Raw genomic sequence first — 11136 nt, 5'->3', positions numbered from 1 at the left:
AAAGTGCTCCCTGCTGCGGAAGCACTATCACATATTTATAAAGCAAAAATTTTTGCAACCCCAGGTACTATTAAAGGATGCACTGTCTTTCAATATTGCACAGTTTACTTAGGTTCCATATAGTCTAAGTGTTAACTGTGACTAACGTGAAGAGAGGAATATTAATTAGATGAAAGATATTTTTCATGTATCTAAGCTAAATAATAACTCACAGAGGATACTGAGCATTCAATGCCATATTTACTATCCTGATGCTAACAACATCTACATTAGAGACTAATTTTTTCCACAGGTAACTGGCACTGATGATTCACTGACCTTGTGTTATGAACAGTTCACTGTCGGTTTCATTTGAAACCCTGCTACTATAAATGAGCAACTTCTAGGGAATTTTTGTGCAAGAAATCTCTCCAATTCTCCTTAAAAGTTGCAAGGTCATAATTATAACTAAGATGGATGCCCTGGTTTCTATGCATTTATCACCGTAGTCTGCTGGAGAAGACTTCTTTACTGTGAACAACAAAAAAAATGAACAGACAAACCAAAGAATAGAATGACAGACTACAGGATCCAGCAGCCTGAAACAATATGGACTAAGCATGGCACACTGAAGTAGAACAAGTCTATTTCACTGCTTGATGGAGTGAGTCTCATAGGCTCTGTATTTTAATTACTCCTTTTTCCTGCTTGTCTTCCTTTTACTGTTTTTTTTTTTAAAAAAAAACCTTTTTGTGCTTGATATTCAATCCCTCCCTTTTCCCTTCAAAAGGTATTTTTTGTACAATGAGGAATCAACCAGCCCTCACATACTATAAAGGAAACAAACAAAAGCAGGATTCAAGCTGTACGTCTTTGGGAAAAACAAAGAAACAAAACAAAACAAAAACAAAACAAAACAAAAAAACCCCACAGCAACAACAACAAAAACCCATAGAATCAAATATTTATAACACAACTATGTGTCTAAATCCATATGTTTCATCCTATGACAGCATCATAAGTTTATTATAGAAAAACTATCACTCCCCAGTAAGAGTGAGACTGAATTTCAGCTGCAAACCCTATAAAACATTTCTTTTAGAAATTAAGAACTCATCTACCTCTCTACTGCACTGTAATGTGATGTTTGCTTTGCACAGACATTATGTTTCCACAAAATAGCAACATATATATGCCAACTTCCGTAGAGCTCATTTCCAAATCAGACATACAATAAATATGCTTCCAATTGAAGGGCAAAAATATACTGAGGGCATGAAACATTTCATTATTGATAACTTATGTAAGCCTGGAATGGCATTATGTGGCCACTAAAACACACATTAGTCATGTCTCTATTTGCTTATACGCAATCAATGTATTTCTTAGCAGCATCAGTTGAACAGCTACCATTTCATTCATCAAAACCTATTTCTGGTCCATGCAAAAATCTGCAGCTCTTAAATATAAAACCCATTTTGTGACTGTGTCCCTTTCAAACTTTTTAATGTTTATTTAGGATTAAGACCAAATCTCCCTGAAGTTTTTGAAAGACTTTTATCTAGTTTTACGTTGCTCAATTTAACCCACTCGTCAGTGTGCCAATGTCCCATCTGCACTTGCTAACCTGTTATGGCTGAAGCTGGCTCATGCTCAAGATGAAAGCATGAGGATTTCCAACACCATCTCCTGCTTGAGGCAGCAAGTAGCCATGACAGGTCGATCAGTTTCATCAGAAATTCTCTGTTATACTAAAGGTAACTTTCGATTTAAAAGAAATGGTAAAGTTTGACAGATGGCATATAGATGAAAGAACACATAATGAAAAAATTGTCTAAATACTTAAGCCCCGACATCTCTAGACAAAACTTATTTCAACTAGTTTTTACAATGAAAAAAAAATTTGTTTTTACAATGAAAAAAAAAAATAGGGAAGAGAGGAACTAGAGCACTATCCGTATCTTTCTCCTTCTCCGGAGATATTCAAGAGCTGCCTGGATGCCTACCTGTGCAGCTGTAGGGGGCCTGCTTTGCAGGGGGGTTGGACTCAATGATCTCTAGAGGTCCCCCCTCTGTAATAGAGGTCCCTACAATTCTGTAATTCACCTTGAAGTACATCTACATTGGACTAACAGAAGCCAAGAGCTAATAGTGTCTGCTATGAACTAGCCAGCACCTTGTGCTGAGTGCAAGTAAGGGAAAAGCACTCTATAGAGTAGCCAACACAAACTCGGAACTTAAATTTAAACACAATTTCTCTTTGGCTGACAACATGGCAATACTGCTTCTTAACGTTCTCAGATCACAAAGCAAACCACAGAACAAGGACAAAAATACTGTTATCTTTTACTCATCTTGAATTTCAGAAGGTAGTATGAAAATTGTCATCAATATCATCCTGATCATTCTGGGCTCTCTAAATGTGGTCTCCAATATACTTATGGATCGGCAATATAAAAAAAGACAATCTTCCATAGCTGGCTCAGGAAACTAAATTATTTTAAAACTATATAAAAGAGTGGTTTCCAATTAAAAATAAATTAATAACGTGTTCATATGACAGACCAAATAAGGTGAAAAAGGAAACACTTCGAAGGTATAATTTCAAGCAGTGCTTACAGCCACATTCAAATGTTATACATATTCACACGCTCTCCCAAATAGCCTCAATGAAAGAAATAGGATGACCTAATATATGATGCAAACAATGTAGTCTTCAGGTTAATAAAATACAGATTCTACTAGATGTTCTTTCTATTATGATGAAGCTCAAAAAGAGATTAAGTGTTTCTGAAAGGCTTTCTTCTTTCTTCTTCCAAAATTTATATCCCTCTTTTCAATTTCACTTCATATTACACATTTCATTCAGTCACTGTATGAATATGAATATAGTCTCACACTATGGATCATGGCCCCTCTGGAAGTGGGCAAAAGAGTTGAAAGGAGATTTCTAAGTAGCCACAATTCTGAGTAGCCACAATCTGACACAATTCAGTTCTCCCAAAGCAGAATAAAGAAAGCAGGTTGCAATAAGTGACTGCAAGCAATTTCACCAGCAAGGGACTGCTCACCTCATGCAGTTGTTTACAGTAGATCACATTCTTCAGAATGGTAGAATAAGCCAGTAATTACATGCAAGTCTGAGTCTTCACATTGTAGAACAAATAAGTCACTGTCTACTTAGGGGGTCACAAAGACAGATAAACCTAAAAAAGATCCTGTATCTCAGTCTGAAAACACTATGTAAATGAGATTAAATATGCTGAAAGTCTACAACAGGAAACATTGCTAGCTCATAAACAATGATTCAGATTTTCATAAGCACAAGTGACAGAGGCTGAAAGTCAATGGGAACTGGGCTGCAATTACACATTCACCGGCAGTACTGCTTATAGCAGCTTAAGTAATCGCATCCTCTGTCCCAGCCACTTATTTATGCCCTTGCATGGCTAACAGCACTGTGATCCAGCAGATGTTTGTGTGACTGCTGCATAGACTAGGTAAAGTGGCAGCACAGCTACATTAGAAAAATAACCGTGATTGTTATTATCAGGGCAAAGGCAGCACACACAGACAGCCCAGAGAAGAAACAGATCAAATTTTGTTGCTACCACAAAGTTGATTCAGCAGCTACCTCCAGTGAAGAAGAGTTGCCAGATGTCCATGGAAAGTCTGAATTTTTTGTTTTAAGAGGATTAAGAAGACTAAAGAGTAAGAACAAAGAGAATCACAGAATCATGGAATGGTTTGGGTTGGAAGGGACCTTAAGATCAGCTAGTTCTAACCCTTGCCATGGGCAGGGACACTTCTCCCTACAGGCTGCTCAAATAACTGCAAGTGCCTGCTCATCATACTGTCTTATATATTCAGCTTTCAAGATCTCCATATATTTGGCTAAGAATTTATCAGCATTCACCTGAATTAGAAAGCATGCTCTACCTTCTACTACCAACCAGCCTAAATTGTCACTGTCAGATGGGCAGGCCTTCTTTTCAGAACAGTTTAATCATTTGTTTTTGTTTTATAACAAAAAAAATCTCTTCGCATTCGTTTTTCTTTTTTTTCAGGAATAAAATCGAAGCTAACATCCCAACGAGACTAAGGAGCCACATAACAAAGTAGCAGGAAATTATAGAGGCAAGATACCCTGTAATGAAAGAAGTTCATCCACCCCTGGCACTTTATTTATTTAATAGATGCAATTTTGTAGTTACTGCAGTTTGAATACTGGAAAAGAAATCATTGCCTATGATCTTCTGAATCAATCCAACACATTCTCTCTCACAGGATGGGTTGGTCTTCATTCTCTGATATGTGTTTCAGAATATAGGACAATGTGTGTCACTTTTACCAGCAGGAGGTTAATTATCACAAGAAGGAATAGTATGTAATATTTCAGACTTCTATTTTCAGATAGAGCATTCCCTTCAAAATGTGCTGCAGAAGCAGGCAACAGAGCATGTAGTCTGTGTATTTTGTCTGTTTTCCTCTCCTACAAATATTTATAATAAAATGAACCAAAACCACAGAAATACTAGGGGAGAATATAGAATTGGATTTTAGTGTTTGCATTCATTCAGAAGTAATTCTAGCTGCTGTAAAATACATGGAAATATCCTTAATTTGTCAGGGAGTAACAAGGGATGACTGTTCCCTGAGGGACAAGATCAGCACAGCAAGGACGTCATCAACTAGCGCACCATCCCGTTGTACTGAACAGAGCTGGTGGACCAGGAATGGTGGCCACGTTCAGCCATGAATCCAGATCAGAAAGCAGGTCACAGTGATGAGGCAGGTCTGAGTTCAGTCCATTAGTGACAGGCATGGTGGGCTCCAGATCTTCAAGACCAACAGCTTGGGGGAGGGAACAGGCATTGCTGAAGCAGGGCTAAATTCCAAGGCTGGGTTGAAACAGGGCTCCTGATACCATCAGCAGAGGATTGGAGAGGCTGCTAAGGCCCATTAGTACCTTCAGCAGAGCCCTGAGGGTTCTAGGATATAATGCTTCCTATTGCTTTTATTTTAATTTTCAAAATAGAAGATGAGGAGAATTTGTTTAAACTGCCTTGAATATTTTCCCAAATGGAGATCTTCACTACCTCAACAGCATATCCCTCTTATCTAGTGGACTTAAATGTTTGGCTTTTAGAATATAATGTAATATTTTAGAAATAACACAAAGATACATGTGCTTTTCTACAAAATATACCAGTAGTTGTTACATTCAGTTCAAGATAAGGTAATATAATCACTACAAAGCTTTGAAAACTTTGTGTGAAAATAATCCATAGGTGTCTTTAATAATCAGTGTCTTTAAAGGATCATCATGTGGTATTAACTAAATACTATCTGTAGTCAGGGGAAAAGTCTTGCATTACTGCTATTCCATGTTTGAAATCCATTGTTTATCCGTTACTATAAGTCTCCAAATGACACTGAATCAGTAATGCTCTACAAGGACCGCAGAACGGGGACCAGTGGGCCAAAAGTGGAAGATGACTGTCACAAATACCTTCGCCAATTTTCTGTCACCTACTTACACCAGTTTGCCTTATAATCTCATTCACAAATCTATGCATTAAAAGGAAATATTTTTATCTTCAAACACAAAGAATTCCAGAAAAACTGATTTCCAGTGTTCTGGGAGCGCCATGCCACCATGGATATGCTTTCATTTTTTAAAAAATAACTAACACGTTTCAGAAGTTACTCTCTATGTTAATTCTGCCTTGTTTTGAATACTTCAAAGTTTCACCTTTTTACTCTGCAATTTTCTTAGCTTTTCTCTATTTGTCAAAACATAATAAAGCCAAGCTATGCTTTTGTACTAACATTGTGTGACATGCTTGATTCTTATTGCACTGAAGTTTCTCAGGAAACTACTTGGAGAATAGCCCTGAGTTACTTTAATTCCTCTTGGTTCAAATGCGAATACCTCTTAATACTCCTTCCCACATCTTCTGTTTGATACGGTATCTCACCTCCATCCATTAGAACGGACTATTGTGTACTTGCCAACACTTTTTCAAGTTTTTAAACTATCCATACCTCCTTTCACCTGAAGTGACTGAGATGCAGCATATTTCTTGGAACTTTTAACCTTTGTTGATAATCAATTCCACAGAAATGACTAGAAGTAATTTTATTGCTATTATAAAAAAAAATTAAAAGTGATAGACATAATGCTATTTTGAAGCAATGTGTTTTAAATGAACTCTAAAGAATAAGTAATAAGCTGTACATTGGCCAACCAAATATTTTGATATGATTCCAGATATTCTATTAATTCTGAATTATAGGCCACCTTACTAAATCTTCTTTCAGATCTCAGGTCTTTAATATACAATAGAAGAGCACTTATGGGAATTGGAAATAGAGCTTTCATAGTTATGGCTGCAATTCATTTTTTACTAGAAGTCAAAACCAGCCCATCAGTCAAAGAAATACCATCCTCTGTAACTGCTCATGAGAGATGAGACAGAATATTTCTACTACTTTTGTAATGCATTATAAAATGGCTTCCTTAATTGACAAATCTTAAAATCAGAGATTCTAAAACCAAGATTACAATGAAGAATGACTTTTCACTTTGCAGACAAATAAGAGATAGGAAAGAGGAATTACAATTGATTTCCTCGATGAGATCTAACATTCAAGAACAAAGTCTGCTCAATCTTCCCATCAGAGTATAATGTCAGAAATTTTCTCTCTAAATTCAGATATATCGTACGCTCCAAGACTGTTCTAAAAATATAGTTTGATATTTTCAATTTTTTTTAGAGCTGTTGAATAAAAATAAAAAAAGAAATAAAACCAGACAAACAGAACACTAATCTATTATAGAATTCCACTATTACTATGTTCTCTATATCACCTGTATCACTGAACCTGAGGCAGGCAGCAAAGCACAGAAGAGAAAGAGGATCTCAACACAATGTCTTACAGATTAGGCAATTAACAAATTGCATGTTAAATAATTTCAAGTGATATTTTCCACATAATATTCTTGTAGTAGCTTGTTACAATATTCAATATCTCTGTCACAATCCAATGTCACTAATCCTACAAATCATGGCAAGCCAGTAAACAAAAGGAAAAGTAAAGCACTGTTATCTTTCACTGAGTAACAAATGGAAAAAGTGTTGCCTCAGCTACATGCATTTTTAAATCTTGTTTTTATTCAGAAGTGATAAAATCATGAATGAAATCACTCCAGACTTTACTCTTGACACTTTGCCTATGAAAGTCAGTGCTTTGACTATGATTACACTGTTAGATGTTGCTTATGTTTTAGTTCTTGGAATAGGATTCAGGTTATGGCTACAGGAAAGAATAAAGGATTCTGGTAATAACTGCCATATCTGCCTGCTTAGAAAATCTGCCTACTTTGTTTTCAACAAATGGCACTCTATAATCCTTTCCCTTCTCGCAAAGCCAATGCAGCTCCAGCACATGGACAGAACTGGATTGAAGCTGCCCTGCAGTTCTGAAAGGTGTTTCTATCTGCTCTTGTTACTATGTATTTATTTCAACTTAGCTAAATTGCTTAGAGATAGAGTAAATTAAGTTTAGACATGTAAACAAGAATACGGATCTATGTCCTGAAAACTCCTGAGAAGTAATAGCTATACCTTGAATCTTAGAGTAAACCTGCTAATCTGAAAGGGAGGTGGGCGGCTGGACTGGATGATCTTAGAAGTCTTCTCCTACTTTGGAGATTCTGTGATTGATTCTATGAAAATCTCATATTTGTCATGGACTAAAAGCATGGATAAAATCGATTGGTATGAACTAATGAACAGAACTACTTAATAGCATGTCAAAATTTTCTTAAGATGTAAGCCTTTTTGCATCAATTTAACTATAGAAAACTTGTAAGATGAGACCTTATTAATCACAACAAAAAAGTAGTTGAACTATGCAAGACTGTATCACCTGAAACTTGTTTGCACAACTATTTGATGCTTTTGTGGATGTAGGATTACTCTGTTAACAGCATATGGACTGAATTATTGATAGAAAATAAATTATTTCACATCTGTACTTTAAAATACTACATGTCATTTTGGGTACTTATTACATAAAGTACATTAATAAATTGGAGAGAATTTAAGGATGCAAATAAACAAAATGAGAGGGTTTTAAAGATAAAGCACAGAAGAGAGAGAATGAAAATGTTTCACTTATACCTTGCAGGAAAAGTGAAAGTAAATCTTTTAAGAAAATCCTTTCTGGTAAGGGATTATTTAAAATACTGGAAGAGTGAGTAATAGCTTGAATCTAAAAGTCATTCATATTAAAATTAATCAAAGTCTCAGAAGGAGGTAAATAGGTTAAAAAAGTCTTAATGATAACATAAACCTACAGTTAATAGAAAGAGAAGTAGTAATAAAATTGTTAATGACTTGGAAATCCAGAGACATGGACAGATAAGCATTTCAGATACTCCCCAGTATTCTACAGAAAAATGCAAGCTACAAAACCTAGATTAGAATTTAAAAAATTAAAAAGAAAGCCAATATGGAAGAATAACTTTAGTAATCGCTTGCTACAATAAACTGAAGAGAAAAATCTAAGAGACAAAAGCCTAAAAGGCAATAGACAGTGTGAATCAGGAGACTGATACGGAATAAACTGGTCACAAAAGGAATTGCAGGGATCCATGCACACAAAGACGTGTGTACAACATACAGAACGATGTCATCTAGGGGTTTAAACACAGAATCAGAAAAAAAGTGGCACAAAACCAGTCATGTAACTCAATAAGGAAGGAACAGGGAGGGGAACAAACTTTACAAGAAGTAAATCACAGCTTTGCAAAGCCTTGTCTACTATGCACTTCTCCTATCCATACAGGATCCAGTGAACGGAGTAGGTGACAACTTCCTATCACAAACTGTACTCTACTTGACTACAGTAATTTATAACAATTGCTGTCAACAATATCATTCAGATGCAAGTAAAATTGTATTTATAATCAGCTCAGAATTCTTCAGATGATGTTTTATTGCAAGCTCACTGTGTCTATTAATGGCTTAGTATTATCAGTAAGATATCAATTCCAAAGATGTTACCTTGCCCCACCCTTGCAACCTCACAATGCATTTTTGTTTGGGTTGGCTGGAAGGCTTTTCTTTCAATTGTTCTCTTCTGTGAACAATTGCTGCTATTATTCTAAGATTAATACAGTCCACAAACACAGCTTTGGTTATCTCTTCAAGGAAATGAATGTAAATCTCGTTCTTCACACTAACTTACATCAAGAAAAATTCTGTACCACCAAGAGTAGTATTCATTGTGAGTTGTAAAAAGAATAAGTCACTTAATCACTTAATTTACCCAATTTTATAGTACAGATCAAGAAAAGTAATTTTATATGCTGAGTCTGTTCAGCTGAGTGTTTTATTACAAAGGGCGTAGGTCTGAAAAATCGTTAGAAACACTGAGATAATTCTCAGTTTGGCTCAAATTTTCCAGCGAGGAAAGGTCTTGGCCTCCTAAAATGGCCATGGCTATGCATTAGAGCAGCAGAAACTGTGACATGAAAATCTGCACTTTTCTCAGAGCTTGACACAATAGCAACATATGTTTGTGAATGGTCCTGATACAACAGCTTGGTGAAAATTGCATAAGCTCTTTGCCTGGCAGGATGAATTGCAATTGTGAGAGAATTACAAGAAATTTCTGAAACAGTCCAAATCATTCCATATCAGCCAATTAAGCTACAGGGATATTTTCTAAAGAAGATATACAGAAAGGGCTATGAATGAGCAAGAAATCTTTTCTTATGGCACACTGGTAATATTAACACTGAAATTTGTGTCATGCTCAACATATCTAACACCTGAGCTTTTGCATTCAATGAAATCGATAGTAATTTTATCACAAACATCCAGAATGTTACTCTTCTCTTGTAACACTTTGAGATCAGGCTGCTCTGCATCGTCAAGTCTTCAACTCAAACGTTTGCTGTCATATATATCAATAGCCAGTCATCTCTTTCTTGGGAAACAGGGGATTACCATAGCAGTTTGCAGAATGACTACTTTGAATGGGCAGGGGAAGACGACTTTCTAATTCAATCCAAAGGCTGCAGGCAAGGCATGCACCAGAATTTAGACGAAATTTCTTTGCAAATTCAAAGAAATAAATACAATGTGGTCAATTCATAAAGCCAAAAACATGCTGACTTTAAATGAGTTCCAAGTTGTAGCATGAGCTACAGAAAGATTTTATTTCATGAAAGACCTGATTTTGTACACTATGTACACTTGTCCCAGGAAAAATATGTACAGCCCTATCAAAGGGAACTGGAAAGTGACAGTGACTGTGAGAACTCCCTTATCAAATTTCTTGTATTTCATTTTCTACAAGTAATGATGCTTTTCCACTTTCTCATGCTTTGTTATCCAAAGGTGAGAAGTCTTAATGGGCTAAATCCATAGTGGATGTGAAAAGGCATTGCTTCCATGACCTGAAGTTTTAGCTATTTGTTTTTTTCTGTTGTAAAAACAGTTAGAGAAAATTTATTCTTCTTATTGTCAGATTGATGAAATTCAGCTTTCTGAAATACAAAAAAAATCATGTAATTTTCTGCTTTTCACTGCTTTTGAACAGAAAGGTAAATACATAAAAAGAGCAATACCATTTGCAGCCCTTAACCATCTCTTAATGTTTTTAAAGGTTTGTTATCTTGAATACCTTAATTTGATAAAAGAAAAAAAAGCATTCTGAGTCTTCATTCTTCATTCATTACAATGAAGAAAGGAACACTACAGATTTTAAACAGAATTTTATAAAACCATAAAGTCTTATTAATAAAAACCTAGTATTAAACTAAGTATTTGTTAGTGTTAAGTAGTGACAGGCAAATAATTTGCTAAGCAAAAGTACTATTGCCCTTATCTTACTGTCTACCCTGACTCAAGCATCACAGAAATCCTTCCATTAGTTAGAGTGATCATAAACTGATTAAAGTAAAAATCAGAAAATTATACTTCAGATTTCATACATTCACAAAGTAAAACAAGTAAAAACAGAATTCTACATTTCTCCATTTTTAATACTTTTGGACAATGAGACTTTAGATCCAAGAAACACTGATGACATAACATTTCTCTTTGCAGTAATGCCAATTGGTCCCAGTAAGAACTAGTG

Source organism: Meleagris gallopavo, chromosome 4, assembly GCF_000146605.3.
Source record: "Meleagris gallopavo isolate NT-WF06-2002-E0010 breed Aviagen turkey brand Nicholas breeding stock chromosome 4, Turkey_5.1, whole genome shotgun sequence".
NCBI classification, from domain to species: domain Eukaryota; kingdom Metazoa; phylum Chordata; class Aves; order Galliformes; family Phasianidae; genus Meleagris; species Meleagris gallopavo.
This window is presented reverse-complemented; position numbering follows the sequence as displayed.